This window comes from Syngnathoides biaculeatus, chromosome 11, assembly GCF_019802595.1.
Source record: "Syngnathoides biaculeatus isolate LvHL_M chromosome 11, ASM1980259v1, whole genome shotgun sequence".
NCBI lineage: Eukaryota > Metazoa > Chordata > Actinopteri > Syngnathiformes > Syngnathidae > Syngnathoides > Syngnathoides biaculeatus.
In genome coordinates, this window is record NC_084650.1 from 18,244,429 (window position 1) to 18,272,180 (window position 27,752).

At 44.3% G+C, this 27,752-nt stretch overlaps 1 protein-coding gene and 1 pseudogene across 2 annotated transcripts in view; both read right to left on the reverse strand.

Annotated features, from left to right (window-relative positions):
* The window catches only part of LOC133508374 (protocadherin-1-like), a 176,172-nt gene that overhangs the window by 84,387 nt on the left and 64,033 nt on the right, over positions 1 to 27,752 (reverse strand). The gene's annotated exons all lie outside the window — the stretch shown is intronic.
* Positions 23,974 to 24,093, reverse strand: LOC133509255 (5S ribosomal RNA; annotated as a pseudogene).

Below are 27,752 nucleotides of genomic sequence, written 5' to 3' on the forward strand. Positions count from 1 at the left end.
CCTAATGGACCAGGTGGCGACTGGAGGAAGAACTTCTTACAAAGAGGCCAGCACAGCGTGACGTGAAATTATGGAAAAAACAAAACCGCGCCGCTATTTATAATTAGAAGACATTTTGGCTTCACTGGCAACAATTGTTTGCTCTTCTTTTTTTGATCTGATTATAATATTGCTCGCGCTTTTCAACATTCTTCTTACGTTTGAGGGGGAACAGATGTTGCTTAAAGGTAACAATAACAGCAGGAGCCTTTAAATGCTACTTAACTCATTGACTGCCAGCTGTTTTCAAAGCAGTGTCGGCCACGTTGGCAGCCGTTTTAAAATGTTTTGACAGCTCTTTTAAAAATATTGGGTTCTGTCATGATATGAAAAACAAACTGACCTAATAAAAAAAGGAGACTTCTTTTACTTCAAAAAAAAAAGAAAGAAAAAGAAATGCTATATCCGTTATTCAGTAATATGCAGTCGAATATGGGTTGTTTTCACCAAAAATGAGATTTTCTGGCCTATTGCTTGGGTATATTGAGAACATTATGGGAAGTGCAATTGGAATTGATGGGCCTTAAAGGCCCACTGTCATGAAATGCATGATTTTTAGTATATTAATGAAAAAACGGCAGCCAACATGGACCCATGTGTTTTTTCACCACAAAACATGATTTTGACGTATACGGCTTTTTGTAACTCCCGCCATAAAAATCCTCTCGATGGATTTGTTTTCGAGAAGAACCAGGGAGTGACGTACATGCCAGGACCGCCCTCAAGTGGACTCGTTTGTTTCTATTAGTTTTACCTCCGGGAAGGTAGCTCGTTGTTCCTTTGTGTGAGCCAAAATGCTGGCTCGTTGCATTCGGGAGGATGGATTTACCCTTCATAAATTAGCAAGAGATGCGGTTCGTCGTGAAAAATGGATTGCACGGGTGCAAAGGATGAGAGGTTCGTGAGTTCCAAATGACAGGTAGGTGTGGATACAGCTACTAAAAAAAATAATAGTTTGAGGCGGACCACGTAATCCGTCTCTCATAATGTAACAAAAGATCAGAGTACGTATGTCAGGGGTGCTAAATGTGTCGATGTGCACGTCGAACGGCGTCGGAAGAACAGTGCCGACAATGCCGCACTCAGCCGCGTGCGACGACAAAGCTGTAAAGCGCCCTAGCTCGACGGTGTTGTTCATCACGGACGGCGGCGGCTATGAACAACACCCTAAACCAGCCCGGCTCAGCTCCATGAAAAGCCACCTCGGTGCCAAAAAAGAGCTACACCGGCCGAGGCGGCGTGTCCGTCGGTCACGGCTTCGGCGAAGGCTGCGCGTCGGGCTCACGGACGGCGGCAGCTCTGAAGAACGCTGCCGACAATGCCGTACTCAGCCGTGTGCGACGACAACGGTGTAAAGCGCCCCGGCTCGACGGTGGTGTTCGCCGCGTACTGCGGCAGCTATGAACAACGCCCTAAAGCAGCCTGGCTTGGCTCCGAGATAAGCCACCTTGGTGCCGAAAATGAGCCACACCGGCCGGCTGCGAGGAGCCGCGATGGCTCATCTCCGCCGTGGAAGTGGATCGGACAGGGAGGCAGTTTGGCCGTGATCGCATATCATCTGAATATTGCCCCTGTAACTTAACTCAGTTGTGAGATGTTCTCTTAATCGAAAAGAACTTCCGTGTCTGAAGGGGCGTGTTCGTCTCCCACAGTAGGGGCCACTTCGTGTTTTCATTGGCGAATGTCTGGAGACGTTGTGGGTCTCCATGGCAACCAGATGAAGCTTAAAGGGAGACGGCAACATTGACAATGTGTGTGTGTGTGTGTCTGTGTGTGTGTGTGCACTTTCTTGGGTGTGCACTGGCCGTCTAATTGGCAGGAGCGCCCGTCAATCACGGCGCCACAAGGCCGGTCACACCTGACTTCCCCGCTGTGATTGACGGGCCCCAGGGACCAATCACAAAAGGCAGGCAGCCTTCTACGCAGGCCTTGCTTGCCTCACAACTTTTTTTTGACTTTTCACACAAGAATCCACTTCAACTTTCTCTCTTTCTTCCTCCTTTTTTTTTACAAAACGCCAGATGTCAGATCAAAAAAGTCAACCGGAAGAACGAAAGCAACTCCAAAAATACCTTTGAACCCTCCAAAACCCACTCAGTGGTACCCGGCACTGGTTACAGCATTCAACAGAAAATTGGGTGCAGGTCTATCAAAAGAAGACACGCACAATAAGTTCAAGGATCCGTCCACACAAACACACTTCAACACCTGACACCAAAGGCACGAACCAATACAAAATTGAGTGGACTTGTCTGTCAAAACAGGACGCATGAAAAAGTCTCAGGGAGCCATGTCCAGCAAACAGGAAGTTGGGCATTTTGATTTCAAATACAGTGAAGACAATAAGTATTTGAACACCCTGCTATATTGCAAGTTCTCCCACTTAGAAATCATGGGGGGCTCTGAAATTTTCATTGCCCACTGGGAGATAATCTAAAAAAGAAAAATCCGGAAATCACAATGTCTGATTTTATTTAATGATTTATTTGTGTGATACAGTTGCAAATAAGTATTTGAACACCTGAGAAAACCAATGTTAATATTTGGCACAGTAGCCTTTGTTGCAATTAGAGAGGTCAAACGTTTCCTGTAGTTGTTCACCAGGTTTGCACACACTGCAGGAGGGATTTTGGCCCACTCCTCCACACAGATCTTCTCTGGGTTTTTGGGCTGTTACTGAGAAACACAGAGTTTCAGCTCCCTCCAAAGATTTTCTATTGGGTTTAGGTCTGGAGACGGGCTAAGCCACGCCAGAACCTTGATATGCTTCTTACGGTGCCACTCCTTGGTTTTCCTGGCTGTGTGCCTCGGGTATTGTCATGTTGAAAGACCCAGTCAATGCTCTGACTCAAGGAAAGAGGTTGTTCCCCAAAATCTCACAATACATGGCCGCCGTCATCCTCTCCTCAATACAGTGCGGTCGTCCTGTCCCATCCAGAGAAAAACACCCCCAAAGCATGATGCTACCACCCCCATGCTTCACAGAAGGCATGGTGTCCTTGGGATGGAAGTCATCATTCCTCTTCCTCCAAACACGGTTAGTGGAAATATGACCAAAAAGTTCAATTTTGGTCTCATCTGACCACAAAACTTTCTCCCATGACTCCTTCGTATCATCCAAATGGTCATTGGAAAATTTAAGACGGGCCTCGACATGTGCACGGGATCCTTCTGTGCCATGCATGATTTGAAACCACAACGCCTTGGAAACGGTGGTCCCCGCTCTTTTCAGGTCATTGAGCAAGTCCTGTCGTGTAGTCCTGGACTGATTCTTCACCGTTCTAAGGATCATTGAGACCCTACGAGGTGATATCTTTCATGGGGCTCTACCCCGACTGAGATTGACCGACATGTTTAGCTTCTTCCATTTTCTAATGATTTCTCCAACAGTGGACCTTTTTTTCCACCAAGCTGCTTGGCAATTTCTCCGTAGCCCTTTCCAGCCGTGCTGAGTTGTACAATTTTGTCTCTGGTTTCTTTGGACAGCTCTTTGGTCTTGGCCACGGTACAAGTTTGAGTCTTACTGATTGTATGGGGGTGGGGTGGGGTGGGGTGGGGTGGTGTCTTTACGATGACCTCACACAGGTGCATCTGATTCAGGATAATACATGGAGTGGAGGTAAACATTTAACCCATTCGTGGACAGCGTCACATTTTTGGGACATCATGTTTTTCATGCATTATATCCTCCATTTTTACCCTTGAAAAATATATCCTTTGATGAGCAAAGTCCTATTTTTGGGACAATCTCCTAAGAAAACGCAAGTACCCCCTCGCGAGCAGCGTCCCATTTTTGGAACGAGATTATAAATAAGTAAAGTTGTCATATAACTTAACCATACACAAAAAAGAAGTGTTATTTCCTTGATTGTGGGCTGTTAGGAGACTTTTATCTCAATAAGGCATAAAATTGCCACCCCGCCCATGAATTGGTTAAAGGCAGACTAACGGGTCTTTGAGGTTCAGAATTCTAGCTGATAGACAGGTGTTCAAATACTTATTTTCAGCTGTATCACACAAATAAATCATTAAAAAAAATACATTCTGCTTACTGGATTTTTCTTTTAAGATTATCTCTCTGTCAGTGGACATGCACCTATGATGAAAATTTCAGACCACCGCCACGATTTCTAAGTGGGAGAACTTGCAATATAGCAGGGTGTTCAAATACTTATTTTCTTCTCTGTATGCGAAGGGCAATTTGGCCATCCAGATGAACCCGCTTCCCCACTCCAGTCATCCACCATGCCACCCCGACAAAAGCCATGTGAAGTTCAATTTCGCCGTCCACTTGCGAAAAAAAAAAAAAAAATCATCTCTTGACATGACCCTGACAGGAAATCAGCCAATTATGTTTCACATTTAAAATCTCACACTTGGATAAACCTAATTCTAAATTAGCACCAATTAGAAGTAGGTATTCCACACAAGGACAAGCTGAAAGTACCAAAAAACACACAACTGGTCGCCACCGAAGTGGGACAATCGCTTTACGAACATTCGAGCAGAATGCGGCGTTGAAATGTGGAGTTCTCAAAGTCGAGTTTAAATCAGACGGCAGCGATGTCAGCTGTCAGCGTGGAAAAGACATCTGACAGCACGTAGTAAGGGGTGAACTGCCATTTACCTCGTTGTCATATTGCAAGTCAAATTGCCCAATGGGCTTTTGTCTTTTCGCCCGAGAATGAAGGCGAGTAATCACAGGCTGCTAGCTGGCGGCGTCTTGGAAAGAGAGAAAAAATAAAAAAAAGGCCTGCGCTCGTGCCGACTTGACAGGATGAATACAATGCCGCGTTGATGAATTAAGCTTCTCTCACTCTCTCCTTTTATAATATCTCCTCTTTTCATGTACCCTTCCATCCTCATTCTCCTCCAGGTTCTGTTTTTAAACCGTCACGTCCGCAGATGAAACACGTTTGCCGGCGCTCTGGCGCTAATCACGAGAACGCCTCGCGAATGTCAACGTCCCGGTGTGTCCGTCGCGGCTAATTGGAGCCGAATGGGTTTCGCGTACGTTTTCTGCCTTTAATGACGCGCTCCCTTCGCTTCGTCACGAACATTAGCGACAAGGCAACGTTGTGACGAGCGTCTTGAGCGACGACGCCGCTCGCGGTAAACAAGTTAACAAAAACAATTTAAAATGATGAAAAGAACAACATATTGGACAGCTAGCATGCTAGTAGCTATTTTCAAATGTGAAGAAAATGCGCTTCTTGTTATGGAGGTGCGCTGCGAATAAAGTGAGTGACAAACACTAAAATATACGAGTCAACGGGAGATGAAACATCAGAAAACACTGAAAATAATGCTCAATGTGGAGAAAACTAAAAAATGGATTTCAGGAGAAGTCACTCCCAGCACATTTTACTGATTCACGACAGTGCGAGTACCACCAAAGGGTACACATTTTGGCGGACCTTTCCTGGAAGGTGTGAATGTTTAATATTGGACCACAAAATCGAAACAATCAAATAGGAGCAATTTTTTTGTTTTAAATTAGGAGAGGCCTCGATAGTGAGCAACAACCACAAAGGATAAACAAAACAACAAATGTGTTTGTGCGAAAAATGTACAATACGTGATGAGATCCCGCAGCCCCGTTTCTCAAGACTGTCATACAGCTTCATGCATCAGGCTGTCAGGATGCTCTAGTCCAGGGGTGCCCAGACTTTTCTTTACCCTAAGATATACTTTTCAAGCAGTCAGCCCTCTCATGAGCTACCGACCGTGAAAAATGGAGCAGAAGGAAACGTATGCGTGAAACATTAAAAAGATCAACAAAAGGTAGAACAAAATCTTTTATGATATGACACATCATACTGTTGGCATACGATGCAGCGGGAAACATGATCCAGCCGGAACAGGATGTAGGGGGAACGTCTTAAGACAGATGTGCCCAGACTTTTTTTTACCCCTAGATCTCCTTTTTAAACAGCCAGCCTCTCGCGAGCTACGGCCATTTTAAGGTTAATGTTATGTTGCCGCCTATATTTAAAATACAGAATTAGCTATTTGTCCACTGTATTATCTGTGCTTTCATCCTGGATCAGGCTGTGCCAAGGTGGAATTTTAAAATGACACACCATCTCATCCTGCGCGTTCTAATTTGGCTTCAGACCAGACCTTTTCCACTCAAAAAAAGAGAAAATCTCATCCAGTTTAACCACTTTTTCTTCAGTTGTGTGGTGTTCTCCTTTTTCGAAAAGAGTTTCTGTGTCAGAAGGGACGCGTTTGTCTCCCATAGTTCGGGTGCACCGCGTGTTTTCATTGGCGAATGTCTGGGTGACGTCACGGACGGAGGATGCAGCTAATATGGTGACCTATAGGATATCGTAGAATGACACTTCTGCAACTTTGCGCATGGATGACGCGCTCTCCGCTCACATTTATTTTTTCGTATAGACATTGAAGTGAATCATGTTATATTTTAGAATGTTTATAGGGATGACACTTGGGCTTTAAAACATCACCATTTATTTTTTCAACTTTGTCCATTAATATCGGAAGTAAACATAAGCAGCATGTCTAGCTTGTTTTAGCTCTATGCTGTCCAGACCGTGTTGCCAACTGAAGCAGCAGTGGTGGACGCCGTCACGATAAAACACATTGATGGGCTGCGTAAGTACTGTAATATTTGTAATTATGAGTGTACGTCTTTCGGATCGGCGATCGACACATTGAGCGCCCTGCCCTAGCTCTATCTTTAAACCTTGAATTGAAAGCATTATCATGGCTAGAAATCGTAAGCATGGCTGGAAATTCTTGTTTCAAATCCTGACTCTAACTTGAAACCCTGGTTTGAAACACTAACACGACAAGAAACCCTATTTCAAAACCCTGTTAGGCCTTTAAAATCATGATTAGCAACAATAAAAAAAGTAAGTTTCTTTCGGCTTGTCCCTTTAGGGGTCGCCACAGCGTGTCATCTAAACATAAGTAGCATGTTGCCCAGACTGTGTTGCTAACTAAAGCAGCGGTGGTGGACGCTGTCATTACAAAACACATTGATGGGCTGCGTAAGTACTGTAATATTTGTAATTATGAGTGTACGTCTTTAACTGCGGGGGTTTGGGGGGTGTAAGGTAAACTAGGAAAAAGTGTCGTTGTTGGAGAAAGTTCCGTGTGCTGCCTAAAAGAAACCTGTGGCTTCTTCTTTTGATTTTTTACAGTACGGATGGGAATTGTGCCATTGGATGGAACAACCAGTCATCCCTCGCTCATTGAATCACATTGCACAATGCCACAAACTGAAGAGCTGTATGTTATACTTTCAATTTGCATTGGATTATTTTTTTGGGCGCAACAGAGAATATCTGCGAAGAGACTGCATCAGCGGTGCACAACTGCGCACCCGCGCAGTTTAGAGGGAACATTGGCTGAGGTCTTTTTTTTTTTTTTGGCACGCTGTCCCGCGATCGACCAAGACTGCCTTGCGATCGACCAGTCCACACCAGATGCATTGAGCACCCGTGCTCTAGTCTGTCCACTACCCCCACCCTCTGTGACTGGACTACAACCGACAACAATCGACCTCAACTGCCATTTAAACTTACACATATTTTTGGTACGATTTGCAATCCTCCGTGTTTGTTTGCCTCAAAACTCACGCATATTCACTGGTTGTTGCTGTTGTTATTCACATGTTTTCCATCTTGGCTCTCTGCTCACCATGCATACCACCACCTGCACTCTCAATTCCAGGATTTTTTTTTTTTAATCACTGTGTTCCCACTGTATATACCTGATCGATTGGAACACTGTAACAAAATCAACAGTCATACAAATAGCATCCTTGAAAAAAAAGTAAGTGAAGGATACTGTAAATCACAGGTGTGAAACTCAAGGCCCAGGGGCCAGATGCGGCCCGCCACATGATTTTATGTGGCCCACGAAGGCAAATCACGTGTAACAACTTCCATGATTTTTGTCAAATCTAGACCAAAATTTCAAATTGTTGTATCATAAATGATGACGAGATATTGCAAGCATTTTTGTGTTACCAAACATCAACAACAGTTGAAAAACCCACTACCATTGATTTCTGATTCTAAAACTAGTTGTCATGTCGTTATGCAAGCCACTTATCCTCACAAGGGTTGCGGGAAAGCTGGAGCCTATCCCAGCTAGCTGCGGGCGAAAGGCGGACTACACCCTGAACTGGTCACCAGGTATCCAGGGCAGATATCGATCCCACGCTGCCAGCACCAAAGGCAGGCGTGTGTACCACTCCACCATCAGTGACTGCCTCTAAAACTAGTTGATGAATTTAATGTGTAAATATGATGGGTCAATTAAAGATTTTAAGGGTTTCAGTCATAATGGACCACTGACAGAACCCGTAACTACAATGTGGGGCGCGACAGAAACGAGTTTGACACCCCTTGCTGTACATGATTGGGTTATTAGCCTGTTATGAACCTATTCTTCACCATGTGATATGATTTTATGTTTTCACAGCAACTGCAATATATAACGCTGTACCTTTTGCTGTCTATATGTTTTTTTTGTGTGTGTACAAAGCAGGCGGCACGGTGGATCAGCTGGTAAAGCGTCGGCCTCACAGTTCTGAGGTCCTCGGTTCAATCCCGGACCCGCCTGTGTGGAGTTTGCACGTTCTCCCCGTGCCTGTGAGGGTTTCCGTCCGGGCACTCCGGTTTCTTCCCACATCCCAAAAAACATGCAATATTAATTGGACACTAAATTGCCCCGAGGTGTGATTGTGAGTGCGAATGATTGCTCGTCTGTATGTGCCCTGCGATTGGCTGGCGACCAGTTCAGGGTGTACCCCGCGCCTCCTGCCCATTGACAGCTGGGATCGGCGACCCTCGTGAGGATAAGCGGTGAAGAAAATGGATGGATTTACAAAGCAGAAGTACTTGAATGAGACAGTTGAGGACGTGTTGGGGGAAGTCAATTGAGTCTGCAAAAATGCAAATGAGGTCTTCTCATTGGAACACATGCACGCAAACACACAATCACACACACACATGCACACGCACACACACAGTATCAGTGAAACATGTTCCCATCATTAAAAGTCTCCTGCTCACATCTGACACATGCTAATTGAAACTGGCCAATTACGTTCGTACAATTTGTACAACAGACAGTCTGAGGTGGAAGGCCACACACACACAAACATGCACGCATACACAAACACGCACACACACACACACACACACACACACACGACGCATACAGTGGCTTGTTAAATGAGTGGCTGCAGAATCTTCCCAACGCTGACCAACAATAATAGTTGTAATATGGAGACGGTAAAACTACTGCCAACAAGGCTTGTTTTCAAAGTTTTCACCAAAAACTTCTTTTGCTAGGATTGATAGAGGACCGTCGATACTGCAGCGATACCCGTCGTCATGACACCGACGTCGATTCCCGAGACAGGATATGAATACGGCGGTGCCCGAGATACAAGTGACCCGACTCCTGTGCTTTTCAAGATACGAGAAATCAGCAGATGTTTTGGGGGAATAGTGAACGATTTATCAGAAAAGAAGCTTAAAAGCTGTGTAATAACAAAAATGCAGATGCTTAAGGTCTTAAAACAAAGTACGTATTACATATTTAAAACAACCGCATAATTTTCCCATTTAATCTTAATATGGCCCACTAGCTCAACGCTAAGATATAATGGAAAATGTCAGAGATACTAAATAATTGCGATTTTAGAACCCTTAAAGCATAGGTGTCAAACGCAAGGTCCGGGGGCCAGATCCGGCCCGCCGCGTGATTTCATGCGGCCCGCGGAGGCAAATCATTTGCGTCAACTTCCGTGATTCTTGTGAAAATCTGTACAAAAATTTCAAAATTGTCACATATCATAAATGATAACATTGGTGGCATTTTTGTGCTACCAAATATGAATAATGTTACACAACACCATTACACTTGATCTTTGATTAAAAAATAGTTTATAAATTTCACGTGTAAATATGATGCGGCGATTAAAGTTGATGTTTTTTTGTCATTAACCCCCCCCCTCCCCCAAGGGAAACCATAACTACAATGTGGCCTGCGACAAAAATGAGTTTGACACCACTGCCTTAAAGAAATGGATATTTGAAGACAGAGTAGAACATGCATTGACAATTAAATAAAAATACTGCAGATCATAAAAATGACAAATGGAGGGGGTGCCCTCCATCTGGGATTCCAGACCCGCCATTTTTCTACCTCTTCTCGAAAGATGCAATGCATTATGGTATAGCACAACTCAGTGAGTGACCTTTTGTTGGTCATGACTTTTAGCTACTAAATACTTTTTGCAGATGCGGGCCAATGAGAGCCACTGCGTAAATCCCCTTTCTGCTGTTTAGTGAAAAGGAAAAACTACAAATACAAAAATGGCAACACTAGCAATGAGCAACTCATGTCCAGACCCTCAGACGCCGATAAACCAGTCAACTCGTCTCCAGCTCCTGAAATCTGTCACTAGGCCACGCCTCTTAAAGGCACACATTCCACACAAATTTGACATGACGCACAGTAACTCCACTTCAGACCTTAAATTGTCTTTTTGTTGTGATTTCACACATCTATCAATTTTTTCTACCGCCTATCCTTAAAAAGTGCAGTTTTCTGTTAAATCAAAAAACCAGTGATGCGTTTTTTTGTGGTTGGAATGGATTGACGGCATTTAAAACAGTTCTGCTTCTTTTTCACTGGCACGTTTCGGGGGGGGGGGGGCATCTCCTTGAGGCTGAAGCCCAAAGGACGCGACAGCCATTCGTCTTCCAGAGCGCCCGCCTCAATTGCGGCTTTGTTCCTCTAAATCTAATAAAGAGGCCGATTGCTTTTGCTAATCACCCGCCGTCTCCCCGCCGTCACTTATTGAAGCCATTAATTTCGCAGATAACGGGGCTGTGCGTGCGCGCGCGAGTGCGCGCTTGGTGTGTCCTTTATATTCAGTTGCCCTCGTGTAAGATTTAAAGTTGTTTCCAATGTTAGAAATGACACGTCAGAAAAAACTACAAAGAAAAAAATTGAATGTCATTGGCCGGATTTGCTGTCGTGGCCGCCGCGTCATTGCACGAAACGGATAATCGCTGTAGCGGCCTCCTCCGACCAAATGCGCACGCATTCACGATTTGAATATGTTATCCATCCATCCTTCCATTTTCTTAGCCGCTTATCCCCACAAAAGTCGCGGGAGTGCTGGAGCACAGGTGTCAAACTCAAGTCCCGGGGGCCAGATCCGGCCCAACCCATGATGTTACGCGGCCCGTGGAGGCAAATCATTTGCGTCAACTTCCGTGTCAAAATGTCAAATTGTCACATATCATAAATGCTAACGTTGACAGCATTCTTGTGCTACCAAATATGAATCATGTTTCAAAACCCCATTACACTTGATCTCTGATTTAAAAACTAGTTCATAAATTTCATGCGTAAATATTATGAGCCTATCTCAGCCGTCAAGAGGTATCCTGAACTGGTTGCCAGCCAATCGCAGGGCACATAGAGACAAAGAGCCACACCCACAATCGCACCTAGGGGCAATTCAGTGTGTCCAATTAATGTTGTGTGTTTTTGGGATGTGGGAGGAAATTGGAGTGACCGGAAAAAACCCACGCAAGTGCGGCGAGAACATACAAACTTCCACACAGGCGGGACTGGGATCAAACCCGGGTCCTCAGAACTGTGAGGCCAACGCTTTACCAGCTGCCCCACCGTGCCGCCCAGCATAACTATTCAATTTTTAAAATACATTGTGGATTTCACCTATTGCGGGGGTGGATGGGAACCTAAACTTTGCGACGAACGAGATATTACTGTATTTTACAGGTGTCAAACTCAAGGCCCAGGGGGCAGATGCGGCCCGCCACATGATTTTCTGTGGCCCGCGAAGGCCAACACCTACCACCTGATCCACCGTGCCGCCTTGAATGTTATATAAATATATAGATTTGTTTTTGTCATTTAATGTATTAAGATATTTTGCTTTAAAGCATAAGAATAAAAAAAAGCAGTTCACGTAGCTCCATGAGATTTGTTTGAAATTTATATCATGAGCAAAACCACTAAAAGGTCTGAAGAAAACATGCCCTAAAAGACAGGAAGTCCCCCATTTTGGTTTGAAGAAGTCATCTTAGGGTTTATTTCAAATGATCCTGGGGGGTAATGTCTGAAGTCCATTTGGAAATTTGAAAATTCAGCCCCCGAGACCAGTAGTCCTTAGCAATAGGACATTTGGTAGCCAGCCGTCGATCATGAGTGCACCCACAAAAAAATAATAATTAATAATCTTGAGAAGCCATGTACATGAAGTCGCCATCCAATGAGAACTAATAAGTCAACTGTTCACTAAGTAGTGTTGGCGGTCTCCTGTACAGGAAGATAACTGTGAGTAGGAAGAGGCGTCGGCTCTATTAAAGCCGCCATTAATCTCCCGGCTATTGATTTAGCGCGCCGCTAATGGACGCATTGTCCCCGGCGCGCTCTACAGGGAGATGCTCGCAAATACAGGAAGTGGCGGTCAGATGCTAATTGGTCACAAAGAGGGTTAATGTGACATCAACGTCCATCACGACAGGAAGTCGGCGGTGACACGGAGCTCAATTTCCTCACTCTCGTCTGGCCAGCGTCGCCATAATGTAGCGCATCCACCATTGAACACAAAATCACAATTTAAACATGCTTGTTGTTTGCGCGAACGCTTCAATTACTTTGCTAAAACACCACCAGAGGTAACAAAAGTACATACTCTGAGCACAAGTACAAATACTTTAGTTCGGGTTGAATTCGTGGACGTGGGAAAAATGTTAAAAGTGCAAACTCTGAAATGAACTTGACAATCCGTTTTGCTTTTAAAAACGTGTTTTTTTTTCAAAGAGTACTTCGATCGTGAAAAGTAAATTGGCCATCATCAGTTCTCTAGAAGACCCACTGCCAAGAGGGGCGTGGCCAGGCCACTTCTGTGGGTGGTCACACCTGTCACCGGTCACAGCTGTTTCACATTCGGACTGTAATTAGACATTTAGGTTGGAGTTTTTGTCACTGGCATTTGCCAGTTCGTTGCCATGCGTTAGTGAGTTGCATTCACTGCCTGTGGGACTCTCTGCTTCTACACTTAAGTTAGAGTAACCCTAGTCGCAGCGATTCTGTGCCCGTTAGTTTGATCCTGTCCTGTTGAATTTGTTAGTTTACCCCAGAGTCATCGGACCTTGCTGTATGTCTTTCGGATCCCGCCCAGCCTAGCATTTCTGTGCCTCTGCCTTGTCGAACTGCTACACCGTGTGTGACCCAGTTTCCGGAATAAACCACATTGAACATTACGCCTCTGCCTCGAAGTCCTGTGGTTTGGTCTGGCCCTGTACCGGAGGTTCTTGACACTGTTTATTTTTTTTGATTGGATCTGTTTTCTTTTCATGTTTGTTTGAATGTCATTGTCAGCAAACATCAACAATTTTTTTCCCAATCTCAAAGTGACTAATATTGGCTGATTGTTTTTTAAATTAAGATTTTTGACTTCCAGAAGAAAACACTTTTTAAAAAAATGTAAGAACAGGATTTTTTTTTTTTTATTATTATTATTTTGGACTATGACAAAATTTGGGATTTTCAGAAAAGGATGAGGATTTTTTTTTTTTTTTTTTGTCCTGGGAGATTTTTTTTTTTTTTGTCTTCAGGAGATATTTATATTAAGTAAATAAAAATTATGTCCTTTTAGGAGAAAAAAGCTCTTTCCTACTGAGTCCTGAGAACGGAGCTAAGGCTATGGACTTGGATGGGAGACCGCCTGGGAAGACCAGGTGCTGTAAGCTTCTCTCCCTGGCTAAATGCAGAGGGGTTGCGTCAGGATGGTCATCCGGCGTAAAACTGTGGCAAACAAATAGGCGCTCATCTAAGATGACACACTGGGATGACTCCTAACGGGAAAAGCCGAAAGGAAAAGAAGAACATTATTCCTCTGCTTCGAAGTCCTGCATTTGCAGTTGCCAGGACGCAATCATTTGTAATACCTTCACCAAAATAGACTCATTCATCAGTAAATATTTCATTAGAACTTCATTCGCTCATTCATTGATTCCTTGTCAGACTGCTACAACGTGTATGACCCAGTTTCCGGAATAAACCACATTGAACATTATGCTCTGCCTCGAAGTCCTGCATTTGCGTCCGCCCTCGTATCGGAGGTTTTTGACACTATTTTTTTGGATGGATTTTTGTTTGGATGTCATTGTCAGCAGACATCAACAATCGTTTTTTTTCTCCCAATCTCAAAGTGACTAATGTTGGCTGATTGTTTTTTAAATTAAGATTTTTGACTTCCAGAAGAAAACACTTTTTTTTTTTTAATGTAAGAACAGGAAAATGATTTTGGATTTTTTTTTTCTGGACTACGAGAAATTTTTGGATTTTCAGAAAAGGATGAGGAATTGTTTTTTTTTTTTTTTGGTCTTGGAATATTTTTTTTTTTTGTCTTCAGGCGATATTTATATTAAGTAAATAAAAATTATGTCCTTTTAGGAGAAAAACTCTTTTATCCTGAGTATTGAGAACGCCCGATCTCGTCAGATCTCAGAAGCTAAGCGGGTTTGGCCCTGGTTCGTACTTGGATGGGAGACCGCCTGGGAATACCACGTGCTGTAAGCTTCTCTCCCAGGCTAAATGCAGAGGAGTTGCGTCAGGAAGGGCATCCGGCGTAAAACTTTTCCATACAAATATGCGTTCATCTAAGACTTTGCGCTGTGGCGACCCCAAATGGGACAAGCTGAAAGGAAAAGAAGAAGAAGAACATTATGCCTCTGCCTTGAATTCCTGCATTTGGGTCCGCCCTCGCACCGAATGTTCGTAACAGCTGCCAGGACGCAATCAGTTGTAATCCCTTCACCAAAATATCAGACTCATTGATCAGTAAATATTTCATTAGAACTTCATTCGCTCATTCTTTGATCAAAATTTGCCAGAAAGCCTTCATGTGTTCATTTGCAAATACTTTCTCATAACACCATCAGTTCATTCGTACATCTCGCCATCAACATGTTCATTTGGAAATGTTTTTCCTCAGAATATCATTTCATTTGAAAATCAATAATTTGTCGTCAGGATATCACTAGCTCGTGCCCACGCCATCGCTCGGCCATCAAGTCGTTGGTACATCCCCATCTCCTTCTACTATCGCATCTCCAACGGGACTCATCATCCGGCAGGCAGCGATATCGTAGCGCCACGACTTTAGCCTCCCTCCCTTATCAAAGCAGCCACAAGTCCCAAAACGGCAACCTGCGTCCGTTCGGATAAGCGGCGCGTGCCAAACCGGTCGCTGGAGCGGCGATAACTTATCTGGATTTAATGCGCGTCCCCCCGCCAGGGCTTCAAGCACGAGAAGTTTGGCAAAAAGTGACGTTAATTCAGCACTCGGCGGATGTTTGCATACCCCTCGAGGATGCAGCCTAATCCCTGCGAAGGAGACCAACACGGACCCCCTCAACACGCCAGGGGGGGTTAAAAGTGGCGAACAAGAGCTTGTGATTGGTCGGAGAGGAAGATGAGGGACCAGTATTAATATAAAAATAATAAACAACACTTTTACAGCACTTTACATGACACCCAAAAAACTCTGCCTGGAGGGAAATTCGTCTATATGCGATCATATTATCACATTAGGTTACGTCACGCTCCACTACACACGGATAAAGTAAGATACTATAAGTAATGTTGGGTTAGATAACGCAATGTTAGATTATGTTCATTTGAGTTGGATTAAGTCACGTGAGATTACGTTATAACTGACCACACTGCAATAGTTTAGGCCACGTTAGTGTGCGTTAGGTCGTTAACGTGCTGAAGACCACGCTTTGCCCAAGACAGGACTCACAGAGACCAAGACTTGAGAGTCAAGACCAAGAACGAGCCAAGCAGAGACTGCGAAAAGACCAAGATCGTAAAAATCTATTTTAAAAAAACATTATGAGATTGATCTTCCTCCTCCTGCCTGAAGATAGCTAGGAAAGGGTCCGGCACTCCCGCGACCCTTGTGAGAATAAGCAGCTCAGATAATGGATGGATGGATGGATTCCATTCAGTAAGGTTTGAATAGGTTACCGTATTTTCTGCACCATAAGACGCACCGCATTATAAGGCACACCGTCAATGAATGGCTTATTTTAAGACTTTTTCCATATATAAGGCGCATCGCAATATAACGCGCACCTTCAATGAATGGCCTATTTTAGGACTTTTTCCAGATATAAGACGCACCGGATTATAAACCGCACTGCAATATAAGGCGAATAGAATAGACGCTACAGTCGAGGCTGGGGTTAGAGTTGCATTAAAGCAGTGGTTCCCAAAGTCAACCTGGGCCCGGACCCCCAGTGAGTCGTTCAAAAAGCTCCCGGACCCCCAACCTCAACTTTCGCCAATAATGTAGTGCTGGACACAGCTAAGCCATTCTGGTACTATGAAATACTCAATTTTAGTGGCTCAGGTGCTCTTGCTTTTTATTTTTGAACAATAAATCAAAACGTGGTTCAACACTGGAAAGGGCAATTCTCACATCATGATTAGCTTCCAGACGATTTCATTTTTTTCGTCTTCACATCTTATAGAGTTGAAAACCCCGCCTCACACTTGTACGTAGTATAACGAAGGGAACATCGTATTCCACGGCTAATTTGGTGAGTTTTGGGAACAGTTCCGACCCCTCGCACCAGAAAGTGCTGTTTGACTTGTTCTCAAATTGTTGACGGATGGATTCTGAATGACGGAGTTCGATGAGTGCTTCCTTTCTGAAAAATATTTTATTACTTTGTCTCAAGCATCGTGTCGTGGACCCCCTGGAAAGACGTTTTTCACCCCCTGGGGGTCGCGGACCCCACTTTGGGAACCACTGCACGAAAGGCTCAATAGTGATCCGTATATAAGGCGCACCGGACTATAAGGCGCACTGTCGGATGTTGAGAAAATTAAAGGCTTTTAGGTGCGCCTTATAGTGCGGAAAATATGGTAGATTAATTTAGTGAAACTAAATAACTTTAGTTTCTCAGCATGAGAAGAAAATCATAACTTGATAATGTTACAGCTTATGTGAATATAAGTCACATTTTTGCATTATAAAGAAGTTATTTACTGTGCTAACTGAGCCACGTTTTGTTTTCAGCCGCTCTGGCAACACACGGCCATAAAGTAACCAGGGAGGAAGAAGAGGAGGATGAAGAACAAGGGTAAGAATGGAGATTCGCTCTCAAAAGGTCCTTCTCCAAGAATGTGGTCTTTTATCGCTCAAAGCGAGGTTGCCGTCTGCCCCATCCAGCGCCGGGACACAATTAACTCCCAATTTAGCCCCGATCAAGTAGCCGGCGCTTGACATTTAATTTCCTCGCCAAGAGAAGAAGAAGTGTCCCTGTCAGCCTGGCTCACCGTCGCCAAGATGTCAAGCGGCACCGAGGAGCCTTCAAAGGATGTGCAGCTGTCACTTTTTTCTTTTTTGTCACACTCTCCCGCCATATGTGTACACAATTAGCGCACGTATTAACGCCTCCCCCGATAAAGAAAGACACTAACAAGTTTCAAAAGGAGATGACTTTCAAACATAATTCTAAAAGAGTCCCTGTGGATGCTTAAAGGTGTGGTCCATTTCAGTCTGTCACGAACCTCCGGTACGGGGATGGACCCAAATGCAGGACTCCGAGACGAGGGCATGATGTTAGATAAGTGACAAAACTCCAATTTAAATACTTGGTCTAATCACAGTGCCAGGACAGGCCACGCTCCATTCTTGCTCATGACAGTGTTGTTTTTTTTTTTTTTAAACTGTGAACGCCAGCATTAAAAACTCTCCCCAAAAAGTACTGCTCATTAATATTAGTTTTGTCATCAAGAACTCATTCACTAATCCATCGCTCACCAGAACATGCAAAAGAGCCCGTTATTGAAGCACACAGTGCACAGTTCTCGCTTTTATCTTAACGTTGGAAGCATTTTAGGAGCCGAGTGTCAGTTGCTGAGATTAACTTTTCCCACCACATTAAAGACTGCTTCCAAGCTTTGGTATACCCTATATCAGGGGTGCGCAGACTTTTTTACCCCAAGATCTTTTTTTCAAGCAGCCAGCCTCTCGCGAGTTACTGACAAAAAAAAAAATATATATATATATATTTATTTTTTTTTTTTTAAATACAGAATTAGCTTTTTGTGCACTGTATTGTCTGTGATTTCATCCTGGATAAGGTTGTGCCAAGGTGGAATTTTAAAATTATACACCATCTCATCCTGCACTTTCTACTTTGGCTTCAGACCAGACCTTTCCCACTCATAAAAGAGAAAATCTCGTCCAGTTTAACCATTTTTTTCTTCTATTATTCATATCCTCCGACAGTCATTGCATCTTAAAACAACAGCATTTCTTTTATTAACTTTCTCCGTTAATATCGAGAGTAAACACAAGCAGCATGTCGAGCTCGCCTTTGCTCTACGTTGCCCAGACTGTGTCGCGAACTAAAAGCAGCGATGGTGGACGCTGTCATTATAAAAGGCCTTGATTGACACATTGACCAGTCGATCGCGATCGACGCATTGAGCGCCCCGGCCCTATAACGTACCGTTAGTCATAGCTGCGTTTGTCCTTTTCTATGATGTCCTGTTCTACTGTTCTGAGTCGGTTTCCCATCTGCACTGTGACTGCTACGGTGAATTCTTTTGTTGAAAAATCTGGCCGGCTATCCACAGAAATCGCCACTGAAGGCAGTTTCACCCAGCAGGGTCTGACGTAAAACCTGCATGGCACCATTAGCCAAGTTTCCCTCTGAGCCCTCTCAGAACCTGTACTAGTCCTGTATATTCATATGTTGTATTATTATTGTATGTTTTTGTGTTTATTTCATATTTACTCTTTACAGTGTATTATTTATACCCCTTTAAGAAATTATTAGTACAATTATATTCATGGCGATGGCTGTTCCAACCTAACTAAAATCAAGACATTGCAATTGAACATCCGTCCATCAATTTTCTCCGCCGCTTATCCTCACGAGGGTCACAGGTGTGCTGGAGCCTATCGCAGCTGTCATCGGGCATGAGGCGGGTTACACCCTGAACTGGTTGCCAGCCAATCGCAGGGCACATACAGACAGACGACAATCACACTCAGAATCACACCTAGGGGCAATTTAGAGTGTCCAATTAATGTTGCATGTTTTTGGGATGCAGGAGGAAACCGGAGTGCCCGGAGAAATCCCACGCAGGCACGGGGAGAACATGTAAACTCCACACAGGCGGGGCCGAGATCAAACCCGGGTCCTCGCTTTATCAGCCGAAACACCGTGCCGCCATCTTTGAAAATCCATCCATTTTCTTTGCCGCTTATCCTTACGAGGGTCGCGGGGGGTGCTGGAGCCTATCCCAGCTTTCAACGGGCAGGAGGCGGGACACACCCTGAAGTGGTTGTTAGCCAATCGCAGGGCACATCATGACAAACAGCCGCACTCACAATCACACCTAGGGGCAATTTAGAGCGTCCAATTAAATCTATGATAATATAGAAGATAATTTTGTCTTAAACAAACTTAAACGGTAAGTTTTTATAAATGTCAGTTCACTATCTTCAGTTTCTCTCCACGTTCTCCAGTCCGACTGAAGACGCAAAGACACTGCGAGCCGCAAATGAAATTCTCACATGCGTTCAACACCGAGGCAGACAAGAAGAAGAACTTGGCCCCCCAGATACCACCCATACCACCCCAGAGAGCAGCTCCAAACCCCCCCAGAGACCACCATCCCCAGACCCTCCAGGTGAAGGCCAGTAACGCTCGGCTGAGCTGTCAGGAGCTCATCGCCCAAGCCAAGCAAACACTCGACTCCGGGAAGAGGAGCAGGACCAACGGAAAGCAAACCTCCCGCCTCGAATGTCATCAAAACTGACATTATCGCTACTTCCACCTCATTAAAAGTGACTTGATCCGGATTGGAGTGTCAAACTTTGTGGTGACAACTTGGCAGCAGCCTAATAGTCTGCAAACATCTTCATAAAACATGGCCCATTTTGAGAATGAAACATGAACATAGTGTCTTTCATTCAAATCGGCCTATCGCTCGTGTTATTATCGGTTCACGAGCTTCTCTGAGAATTGAATCAATACTGCACGCATCTCGTGTCTCATCCAGTCAGATTCAAAAGTCGGGCTCTTTATCCCTAATCATATCATACTTGAATATAGAATCACCAGAGACTACATTTGCATTCCACCAATTTTCTAAATATTTAGTGAAGAATAGTAAAATACACATTTTTTTTTCCCCAATCAGATCACAATCACGGTTTATTACTCCTCTTCTGATGAGTGGATTGACCCTATGAATGTTATCAAAATTGCGCCCCTGGCATCAGTTTCACCAATAAACACGATATTTGGTGGCTACCTTGATCAGAACAGTATGCGCAAAAAAATAAAAATAAAAAAAATAAATAAAAATGAAGGACCCGTGCAGGAATTCATAAAAGGAGTTCATTATTTTTGGTTTGAAGCCGTCCTGATCTGTGTTTGTGGACTTTTACATTGTCTTTATTTAATTAACAAACACAATTCCAATGAAGTTTGGTCGTTCTGTTAAAACAAAATACATCCATCTATTTTCTTTTGCCGCTTATCCTCACAAGGGTCACAGGGAGTGCTGGAGCCTATCACAGCCGTCAACGGGCAGGAGGCAGGGTCCACCCTGAACTGGTTGCCAGCCAATCGCAGGGCACATAGAGACAAACAGTTGCACCCATAATCACACCTTGGGGCAATTTAGAGTGTCCAATGAATGTTCCATGCTTTTGGGGATGAGGGAGGGAACCGGAGTGCCCGGAGAAAACCCACGCAGGCACGGGGAGAACATGCAAACTCCACACAGGTGGGACTGGGATCGAACCTGAGATCTCAGAAACTGTGAGGCCAAAGCTTTCCAGCTGACCCGCCGTGCCGCCCATAGATATACAGTGGTGCCTCGGTTCTCGGACACAATCCGTCCCAGAAGGCCTGTTGAAAACCAAAACGTTCGAAAACCAAAGCGCGTTTTCCCATTACAATGAATGGAAAATGAAATAATCCGTTCCAGGCCTAAAAAAAAAATTTAAAGCATTTTTTTTTTTTTTTTAGCTTTTCCTGATAACAAACTGCATCGTAGAAATATATGTCATGCCATATCATGATCGAAGTCCCTTATCCTCACAAGGGTTGCGGGAAAGCTGGAGCCTACCCCAGCTAGCTTCAGGCGAAAGTCGGCCTACACCCAGAACTGGTCACCAGTCAGTCGCAGGGCAGAGATCGACACAATCACTGAGCGGGAATCGATCCCATGCTGCCCGGACCAAAGGCAGGCATGTGTTCCACTACACCATCAGTGACAGTAGAATTACATGTATTGTTTAAATACATGCGTTTGAAAAGCACAATAGCAAATCGTCGTGGGCTAGCTGGTCGGTGCAATCGAATACCAATATTCGTTCAAAAACCAAAGCAAAAACATCTCGAAATTTTCTTTTGAAAACTGATTTGTACGAAAACAGAGACGTTCAAAAACCGAGGTACCACTGTATATATTTAAGATTTCGAGCGTGCCATGAAAGTTTTGAGGTTTCTTAAAAATATTTGGAAAATTTGAACCCGAAACATTTCTTTTGTCCATAATTTATTTGGAAGCTATTAGCAATAAGTGGAGCCATTCAAATTTGCCGCAAATAATGTGTTTAAGGTAATTTCTTCTCTGCCGCCACCGTGCTAATCTCCAGAAGCTAAAGAAGCATAAACGCTACATTTACAAGAGAAAAAAAAATGGCACTCCTGCGTGGTCGGAGTCGTGGCGCCGATTGAAGACAGCGGGACAGTAACACCGTGTGACTGATAGCGGGCGCACCGTCAGTCCCATTCTCGCGGCGGAGGTGCGATGATGACAGATGAATTAGGGAGCTGACAGGCGGCGTGGAGGGACGCCTAATTGTTACCCGGTGTTTTCCGCCTCGCGCCACGTTGCGCCAGCGCAATCAATCTGACGGCCGCGTGGAAACGGGCGGCACGGGAATCGAGTCTCTCGTGTATTTGCGAGTACTTACACGTAGTTGTCTTCAGACTTTTGGACTCGTTTTGGGTAGCGCTAGACATTTATAGCTATGACAACAGTATTAATTTATTAGTATTAATAAAATAAATGTAAAAGTTCTATAAAATTAAAAACAAATAATACATTAATTATTTGATATTAATAATTAACTAATTATTTCCCAATATTTTTCAACAAATCTTGAAAGCGACATTTTGTCAGTGTTTTTCACAGTCACCAAAGGCTAATTTGGTAAATCTATTGTACAGAAATATTTTGATGAATTTCAAAGACAAATTAGTCCTCCCCGAAACTTACTTTTTTGCAAACAATGAAAATTCAATATGGAGTTGAGACTAATTTACATGTTTTTGCAAACCTCAAAGGCAATTAAGTGTCCAGTAAAAGTGAACGCGCCTTTTCACAAAGGTTAACGACGGCAAGTCTTCGACAACTTTCTTTTACTTTCCAACAAATCCAATGGATTGTAAAAAACAATCATCAATAAACTTGACACAAATGACTCTAACCATTTAACGAAGTTCTGCACTTTGAAGAAGCTCCCCTTGCCTAACCGCGACATCGTGGGTTGTTTGACGAACCTAACGAATCTGTCGTAGTCTACGTTTTGGTTGGGGTGGTTTTGTTTCCCCGCTTTCCGTGTCTCATGCGCTCATTTTGTTCGCCGTGTCCACCTTTTTTTTGTCTTGTCCAAGTGTTCCTCGTTGTCTCGTCAAGCTGTGCGTTCAACTCCCAGGTTTCTTTCGGTTCTTGTCTTGTTTCCAGTTTAGGTGTATTTAAGGTTTTCTTTGTGACGTTGACTATTGGTTGTTGGACTCTGGTTTGCAGTTTTTTTAATTAAATGGTTTTTGGAAGATTCCTGGAGGCGGCACGGTGGGGTCAGCTGGTAAAGCGTTGGCCTAACAGTTCTGAGGTCCCGGGTTCAATCCCGGACCTGCCTGTGTGGAGTTTGCATGTTCTCCCCGTGGCTGCGTGGGTTTTCTCCGGGTGGGCACTGCGGTTTCCTCCCACATCCCAAAAACATGCTTTCATTAATTGGACACTCTTAACCCTGTGTTGACCCACGTTGCATTTCCAGTTTACCGACTTGGCGTTTGCCATTATTGACCAGTGTTGTACAATTTCAGATAGCCTGGAACCCTGCTTGGTTAACAGAGGATTAAATTGCCCCAAGGTGTGATTGTGAGTGTGTTTGCTTGTCTCTATGTGCCCTGCGATTGACTGGCAACCAGTTCAGGGTGTACCCCGCCTCCTGCCTGTTGAAAACCGGGAAAGTCTCCCCGCGACACTCGTGAGGATAAGCGGCAAAAGAAAATGGATGAACGGAGATTCCTGGACTCCTACTTTGTCTCCCTGCTTCCCTGCACTCGGGATCTTGCTCGTCCCAACCGTGACAGAATCGTTCATTTGCTGTACGGCTTTTCTTCACTTGGGTCGCGGGCGTGTTGGAGCCAATCCCGGCTGACTGGGCGAGGGCCAGGGTACACCCTGAACTGGTCACTAATTAAAGGGCACATTAAGACAAACAACAATTCAACACCTACGGGCAATTTAGAGTCTTCAATTAAATCTTCTATGCATGTTTTGGGGATGTGGGAGGAAACCAGAGTACCTGGTGGAAAAACCTACGCAGAAACGAGGAGAACATGCAAACGCCACACAGGTGAGGCCGGATTTGATCACGGGTGCTCAGAACTGTGAGACAGACGTGCAAACCAGTCGTTCATCGTGTTGCCCTAATGCATGTTGTTTTGTAAATCTTTGTCCCGTTCGGGGTCGCCACTGTGTGTCACCTTAGATGAACGCATATTTGTCTATCACAGTTTTTACGCCCTTCCTGATGCAATCCCTCTGCATTTATCCAGGGAGAGAAGTTTACAGCGCCTTGGTATTCCCAGGCGGTCTCCCATCCAAGTACTAACCAGGACCAAACCCGCTTAGCTTCCGAGATCTGATGAGATCGGGCGTTCTCAGGGTAGCATGGTCGTAAGCCATGTTGTCTTATAAATATCCATTACAATTTAGTCTTTAATGTACCCAATATAGATTTGTTTTTGTCATTAGTTTTCTATTAAATCCGGTTGTGTGTTTTCATAAACTTGAACTTCACAGTTTAGTCTTTAACAAAAACATTCTGTGCATGTTTTACTTGTTAACATCAAAAGCAAAATCATCAGCGGTCATCCAAAAACAGCATGGGAGTAAAAACACGAACAGAAGCAAAGATTGATCTATCATAAATCCCGGCCTACAGAGCGCACCTGGTTATAAGCCTCACCCAGTACATTGTAAAGGAAATACCATTTGGTACATGCATACGCCGCAGCTGTGTAAAAGCCGCAAGTGCCCACATTAAAACACCTTGAGATATTTTCAAAGAAAGACGGTACACAGAGAGTTTAACGCTAATGCTAGAGCTGCACTAACACTAGCACCGCACTAATGCTAGCGCTGCACTAACAGGGCTGGTTAAAAAAAAAAAAAAAAAAAAAAAGACATATCACTGAGACACGGCATTAACATGCTGGCGATGCGCTAACAGGGACGGACCGGTAAAAGTCACTTCCTCGGCACGTATATTCCACCTCTCACTCTTGCCTTTTCCGCTCGAATGTCCCCTTGCGGCCATTAAAAAAATGCACAAATAAAACGCATCACAGCATAAAGCGCACGGTTGAAAGCGTGTGGAAAAAAGTTGCAGTTTATATGCCGGAAATGTCGGTAATTTGGAAATTGGGGAGACACTTGGACTTGCTGTAGTGTATGCCATTTATGACATTATTTTCCATTACATTGCTACTTTTAAATCCAAATGTGGAAACAAAAGAAAAGTTGTCGAATAAAACTGGGACTGTGCTTCGTCCATATTGGTCCGGATAATCCGCGCGAGTCTCCCGTTGTGCTCGGCGCTCATGAAAATTTGATCATCCTCAGCAAATTGTACAGATTAGAGGATGGGGCGGGTGGGGGCGGAGGGGGTTCACAGATCTATTTATTGTTGCGGATCATCCGAGCTTATCTGCTCTCAAAAGCAAAGAAGCATTCCCGCCGGATGGCAAAGGTGCTGAAATGTGATCTTGCCATGCATTTGGAAAACGAGGAGGTGGAAGAAGAGGAAGAGGAGGCGGCGGCGGCGGTATTGAAAGCGCTCTCGCCCACGCGCTAATATTGTTATGTTTTAATATCATCAGGTTGCGCCGCGGCCTATTCATTTGCGCAAGACGGAAAAACATGAATATGAATGAGCCTCGGAGACTCTTTGTCAGCTAACGAGTTGCACTTTGGACTCTCGGCTTCCATCTCGGTGCCTGGAGACCATCAACCGGTGGGGGGGTGGGGGCTGGCAAGTCGAATCTGTTTTGGATTAACCAACAAGAACAAAATGCACAGTAAAATATGAAAATGCGCATTTCTGACCCTACCTTAGACTGCTTGGGGGAAGAAGAAAAAAAAAACATGACATATTACAGAATAAGCTTTAAAATACCCAGTCACTCTCACTGGACAATTCATTAGGTACACCCTTTTTGTTTGGCACCGTCAGAGTTATTGCGTTAAAAAATGTTTCTTAATCTTGTTGCAAATTATCTATCAATAAAAATGTCCTGAGTAGACACGTAAAAAAAAAAAAAAAAAAATCAGAAAATCCGTCAGGCTGCTATGTCCAGTTTAAAGCAGTCCAGGGCTCCTTTAAAGATGGACTCTCAACCAAATCTGAACCTCCTACACGAAACAGATGGGTGAAATTATATTGCCAAGAATTTGAATTTTTTTTTTCCACTGTGTGCTGGCTGAGAATGGTGGCAATGCTTGACGACTTGCCATAAGACACAAAACACAGCCTGTGAATGTTATGTACATTCAGACCCCGAGGCCAGTTTTGCTCAGGAGCATCAGATTTGGTAGCGACATCTGTCATGAGTAGAACCACAAAAAGCTCTTGAGAAGCCTTGGCTCCAAAGACATGAAATCTGGGATTTATGCACAAAAAGACAAAGGAAGTCAATCATTTTGGGTTTTTTTTTTTTTGCCATTTCATGGTTTATCATTTTATCATTATTAAAAATTCAGTCCTTGAAGCTAGTTTGACTCGTTAAATTTGGCGGACATGTTTATAATAAGTAGTCGCCAACTCACTGAGACTCCCTCCGGGCAGCTCAAAACACTGCCCCTTCGAACAGGCACGGGCTGCCACAAAATGGCTTCCATCGATCACCTACACGCATAGTCGAAACTCCTTCCGGTACGCGAGGACTATGTGACGCTCACGAAACGATACGCGGTTCGGTGCTACCTCGCCGGACATCCTAATCACGAGATGACAAGGCGCAAAACTGTCCGAGATATCGAGCGGTACATTTATCAACCGTCCGTCGATGCAGATGACTACAGGCGCGGCCGCGCGATTGTCGAACGCGGCGTTAACTCCGCCGGAAAGGGTTGACGAGTCTTTGACTGCCCAGGGGCGGTGTGGATTTGCTGCTGACAAGCACATTCGTCGTGAAATCCGATTCCATCGGTGAACCAGCCGAAGCTGCTTGGTGTGACGTTCGACACCCGTTTTACGTTCGCCGCACACGCAAAGGACGTCAAGTCACGGCTGCACGGCCGAGTCAATGCCCTAAAAGCACTCGGTGGCACCTCATGAGGTGCCAACAAATGGCAGTTACAAAGTCATCGGACGGCCCCTTCTCAACAATGCCGCCCCGATCTGGTCACCGAACCTAGCCGACAGCCATTGGAAGGAACTTCAGGCCAGCCAAAATGGCCACCTGATGTCCTCCACCGACAGCCTGCACACTGAAACCCAGACTCTGCCCGTCCGTCACCACAACGAGCTGCTGTCTCGGCAGTATTTGCTTCAATGCCATCGATCGGGTCATCCAAACAGAGACCTGGTCCGTCACGTCCGACCAGAGCGTCTCAAAATCCACGCAAACGGAAATAGACCAGTTCGTCGGCACCAACGGACGGCTAGACGACCAACAATACAAGAGCGGACTTACTGAAGTCCGCACATCGGCCGTCACCAATACCAGGCTGCCCTACAAGCCTAACATCGTCCATGGGGGCTACCCGCCTCCAATTCACGACGGCGAACGTTCTCTGCCTCGGGAAGCACGCCCCATCCTCGCCCAACTGCATTGTAATCTGCTACGAGTGTAATACTATTCTAGTTACAGTCTCATTCATCTTAGTCCAATCTGATTCTTATCTAGTACTATATTTTGTTACTAACCTGATATAGTAGTTTTTAACAGGGATTGAGTTTGGAACTAGTCATGTTTTAGTATTGTTTGGACGAATAACAGACTAAAACCAGGTTGCGTTTAAATCATTACCAGACTGGAACCAAACTACAAGTGGACTCGGAGCAAACAAGTACCATAGTCCAACCAAGACTACAAAAACCGTACTACAATAAAACCAGACTTGTAACAGATGCAGGACGAGAGTCAAATTAGTACAAGACAAATACAGGACTAGAACGAGATTACTAGGATCAGACTGAATTCAGACAACAAGCAGACTAGAATCAAACTTGTGCCAGACTAGCACCATACTAAAACCAGACTTAAGACACAAATCTGGTTCCAATTTTATTTTAGTCTAGTACTAGGTTATGAATCAAAAACCATTCCGGAACCAGA